Source organism: Rattus norvegicus, chromosome X (assembly GCF_021556685.1).
Source record: "Rattus norvegicus strain SHRSP/BbbUtx chromosome X, alternate assembly SHRSP_T2T, whole genome shotgun sequence".
Lineage (NCBI taxonomy): Eukaryota > Metazoa > Chordata > Mammalia > Rodentia > Muridae > Rattus > Rattus norvegicus.
The window spans coordinates 106013335-106018296 of NC_141554.1; the positions used below are offsets into that span (position 1 = coordinate 106013335).

At 50.3% G+C, this 4962-nt stretch overlaps 1 long non-coding RNA gene across 1 annotated transcript; it reads right to left on the bottom strand.

Moving 5' to 3' along the window:
- Positions 1 to 322: 322 nt before the first annotated feature.
- Positions 323 to 4603, bottom strand: LOC147998315 (uncharacterized). The gene is made up of 2 exons (XR_015646647.1): positions 1672 to 4603; positions 323 to 1326 (listed from the first exon to the last, which is right to left on the bottom strand). It is a non-coding gene; the product is annotated as an uncharacterized LOC147998315 (long non-coding RNA).
- Between the last annotated feature and the right edge of the window lie 359 nt (positions 4604 to 4962).

Here is a 4962-nt window from a genome sequence, read left to right on the forward strand (position 1 = left end):
GCTGATAAATGAAAACTTATTGATAAATAAAAATTATATATGATTGTATACTAATTGTCATTCATAATTGCCCGAAACTGAAAAGAACCAAAATGTGGAGAAGCAAGTGTGAGCATAAAAATAATGGTGCATCCATTCAATGCAATTAAACGTAGGAGGAAAATACTGAGTTTTACATAGAGGATTGGCCTCTTAGCAGTGATGTGACTTACCAAAGTTTTGGAAATGTTCAGCTTGAGTCTTAGTGAAAAGCTCTCAGGGAGAACTTTCCCTCGGGATGGAGACCCTCTAACTCCAAAGACCAGACCGAGACACCACAGGATGCAATCAGCAAGAGGATTTGGTTTATTGTCGGGATACACAGGCACAGGCACCTGCGGGCGCTTCAGTCACTCGGGGGACTGGCGCGCCCCACGGAACCAAGGATGGGCTTTTATAGGATTTTGGGGAGCAGAAGCAAGCATACAGAAGCAGATGCATGGTTACAGGGATATAATTGGTGGATTCTAATATGGCAAGGGTTTAGCCCGGGGGCAAGTTTCCTAGCTACCTTCCAGAAACATAACGGCTGACTCGGCCCCCCAAGGGTTCAGCCCGGGGGCAAGTTTCTTAGCTACCTTCTTGGAACATAACGACTGACTCGGCCCCCCACCAGGGTGTGGGACCTCTCCTGGGGCTTTTTTTCATTGTCAGGTGCTCAACCGAAGTCGTCCTGTTGCCAAGCCTTCAACCAAACATATCTTGCTTGGCAGCCGCTGTGTACTCAGTGTTCTAACCTTTCCCTGAACCAGTCATCTTAAGTACAGCCTTGCAAAATGGCGTTACTGCTGCTAAGCTGGGGTCTTTCATTCCCCCATTTTTTTGCTAACTTTGAGTGAAATCTTTCACTCGACTTGGTCAAGAAATTTCTGTCTGGTGGGGGCTTATTCCCTCACTGACTCTAGGCCACAAAAGGGCTAGGAGGAGCCACGTAGGAGTTTTAACTTTAAGGGGTTTGGAGTGTGCTGAACTCTCCATGTCTGGGGTGTAGTGTTGTGATTAGTCAATTCCTCAGACCGGACTGCCTTGACGTGTGGTGTGTGGATCTAAGCCGAGACTCCGTCTACCTTTAGGGCGGTCGGGGTAGTCAGGAGGACGGTGTAGGGTCCTTTTCACCGTGGCTCGAGATTCTTGGTCTGGTGTCTGTGCACCCACACGGTGTCTCCAATCTGGAACGGGTGTGGCACCACCGGATGCTCAAGCTTGTCCTGGTAAGCAGCGGCCAAAGGTCTCCAGACGTCTCTCTGCACAATCTGTAGGGCCTGTAAATGGGCCCTCAGAGAAGGGCTGTCAGCAAAATCAGCAATGTTTGAATCAAAGAAATGGACAAATGGGGGTGGTGTTCCATATATTATTTCAAAAGGAGTTAGACCATGGGGGCCCGGGGTATTCCGGGCCCGATATAGAACTAGGGGAAGGAGGGCCACCCAATCCTTTGAGCCAGTTGCAAGCGTAAGTTTGGATAAAGTCTCCTTAATTGTTCTATTCATATGTTCTACCTGACCTGAACTCTGGGGTCTATAGGCACAATGTAATTTCCAATCAATCCCCAGCAATTTGGCCACCAACTGACTTACTTGGGAGACGAAAGCGGGCCCGTTGTCTGACCCCAACGCTTGAGGCATGTCATACCTGGGAAAGATTTCCTCGAGGAGCTTCTTGGTGACCATTTTTGTAGTCTCGTGCTTCGTGGGGAAGGCTTTGACCCATCCTGAGAAGGTGTCTATAAACACTAGGAGATACTTGTATCCATATATACCTGGTTTAATTTCAGTAAAATCAATTTCCCAATGGATGTCAGGACGGTGTCCCCTAGGACGAACTCCTTGTCCAATCATGGTCCTTCCCAGGTTAACCTGAGCACACGCTTTGTAACTCTCAGTCACCTTTTGTATCGCTTTGTCCCAATTAAAAAAAAACACAGATTTATCTCTTCTCGATCTAGTAAGGTTTTTATCTTCTTATGTAAAAAGGAGATCAATTCAAAAGTCCTTTGTAGACCCACTGTTTTAGTTGAGGGTGGTAGATGGCCCCCATTTTTTTAGGAGCTCTATGTCCTCATGGGCATAAACCCAACTGGTTTGTCCCACTGGTGGGGGCGTGGGTTGGTCTGGGCTATTTAAGGGCAAGATTTGTTTGCTCATGGCCGCTTTTTGCGCCGTGGCATCGGCCAGCCGGTTTCTTCGTGCCTCTGGGTTGTGCCCTTTCTGGTGTCCTGGACAATGTACTCAGTCTTTTGGGCAAGAATAGGGCTTCTAAGAGGGCCAGAATTTTAGCCATATCTTTACCCTCAGATGTGAGCAGCCCCCGCCTCCGGTAGATCTCCCCGTGGATGTGTGCCGTGGCAAAGGCATAACGGCTGTCTGTATATATATTTAGCCTCTTACCTTTTGTCATCTTGAACGCCTGAGTCAAGGCGATGAGTTCAGCCCGTTGTGCGGAGGTACCAGCAGGCAGGGCTTTCGCCCAAATCACTTTGTCCTCCGTAGTGACCGCAGCTCCAGCCTTTCGCTCTCCCTCTGCCAAGAAGCTGTTGTCATCCGTGTACCATGTGTGGTCAGCATTCTGAAGAGGCTGGTCCGATAGGTCCGGCCTGGTTCCATGTACTTCTGCGAGGATTTGTAGGCAGTCATGCTGTTTTGCCTCCTCTGGTAGAGGAAGCAAGGTGGCAGGATTGAGGGCGACTACGGGCCCAAACTGAACCCGTTCTGCATCCAGTAACAAGGCTTGGTGTGAGAATTAGAGAGCCAGCGGTCTGGGGGCTGCTTTACCAAGGCCTCCACTGCGTGGGGTGCTAGGATGGTGAGTGGCTGTCCCAAAGTCAATTTTCCAGCGTCCTTGATCAGGACAGCAATAGCAGCCACCATCTTTAGGCACGGTGGCCAGCCGGAGGCCACAGGGTCCAATTTCTTAGACAGGTAGGCCACAGGGCGTTTTCAGAGTCCCAACCTTTGTGTTAGGACCCCTTTAGCATACCCCTGTTTCTCATCGATGAACAGTTACTGAGCAAATTGTAAGGGTTTGGAACAGTCGGATGAATATCTTCTATCCTCTTGTTGACCTTTCTCAAGTCTTGTACTGGCCTATAATCTCCAGTGCTGGGTTTCTTAACAGGCAGAAGAGGCGTATTCCAAGGCGACCGGCAGGGGATTAGGATGCCTTGATCTAGAAGCCTCGTAATGTGAGGCCTTATACCTTGATAAGCTTCATGTGACAGGGGGTATTGTTTTATGGAGACTGGAGTTGTAATTAAGGGGGGCTGTTGGAGCGCCAACCCCATCCCACCAGTCTCTGCCCAAGCCAGTGTCCTGTCCCGGTTCATAGGGTTAGAACTTGAAGGGGAGTTCCGTGGGGGCCAGTTATTTGGGCCCCTCCTTCCTCAAAATGAATTTGTGCTTTTAGTTTGGTGAGCAGATCACGGCCCAGCAGAGGGTACGGGCAGTCTGGAACATGTAAGAAGGAATGGGTCACCTTACCAGTAGCCAGCTGAACCCGGCGGTCCGTAGTCCATCGGTATTGTTTCTCACCAGTAGCTCTTTGTACCCAGGCCGTCCGGTCGCTGAGTTGTCCTGAAGCTTGGGTGAGGACTGAATGCTGGGCTCCTGTGTCTACCAGGAAAGTAACCGGCTGCCCCCCAACTTTAAGCGTTACCCTGGGCTCAGGGGGGGGGGGCTCCTGGCCCTGACCTCCCTAATCTTTATCTAGAGCCAAGAGGGAGGTTCGTGGTCGAGGCTTTCGGGGTCCGCCAGGCTTCTTGGGGCACTCTCTGGCCCAGTGCCCTTTCTCTTTGTAATAGGCACATTGATCTTTATCCAGCTTCAGCCCCTTTCGAGCTCCCCCCTATCTCCCTTCCTTTCTTGGCTCTGAACTACGGCGGCCAAGATTCGACTCAATTCTCTCTCTTATTAAAAATCTTTTCAGCTTCTTTAAGTAAATCCTGTAATGTATAGCCCTGCAAATTTTCTAACCTCTGTAACTTAGTCCTGATATCTGGAGCAGCCTGCCAGATGAAGGACATAGAGACACTCGTCATTTGTCCTGGGTCATCTGGGTCATAGGGAGTATACATACGGTAGGCCTCCTTAAGTCTCTCTAGAAAGGCGGAGGGAGTTTCCCCTGCTTCCTGTAATACCTGTTTTACCTGAGCCAAATTAGTAGGGCGTCGTATAGCCCCTCGGAGACCCGCTAGAAGCAACTGGCGATAAAGGCGTAGGTGTCCCTTACCTTCAGCTGTATTAAAATCCCAGTTTGGTCTCTTAAGTGGGAATGTAGCATCAATTTCCTCAGGCAGCTGGGTGGGACGCCCATCATCTCCGAGAACATGCTTTCTGGCCTCTAGGAACACTCTTTGTTTTTTTTCTGAGGTTAAGAGGGCCTGTAAGAGCTGTTGGCAGTCATCCCAAGTAGGCTGGTGGGTAAGTAAAACAGATTCTATTAGGTCGGTGAGTGCCACCGGATCTTTGGAGAAAGAAGGGTTGTGTTGTTTCCAATTGTAAATGTCAGCTGCTGAAAACGGCCAGTATTGGGTCTGGCCACCGGTTCCCTGTCTAAGTGGGAAAGCCTCGGAGGTTGAATCTGGCATCACCTCGCGCTTATTGCGTAATCTCCCTGTGACAGGGGAGAAACCCTTATCAGACTGTGGCCCGGCAACTGATCTGGCCAGCGGCTCTGCCTCCTCCGTTTTAGCCGGGCCTGTCAGAGAGAAGATTTATGAGAGGGGAGTTTGGGTCTGCCGGGAGGACAGGTTTCTTAGTTCACAAAGGTAGAGAGAGAAAGACGTGGCCGGCGGACAGGGCGGGGCCGAGGGGACAGGCTGGGGGTTGAGGGGAGGCCAATTCGGGTCCACGAAGGGTTCCGCCCAGGGGGAGGGTTTTAATGCGAGACTCTCTCAAGTGATAATATAAGAAACCTGGTCAGGATGTC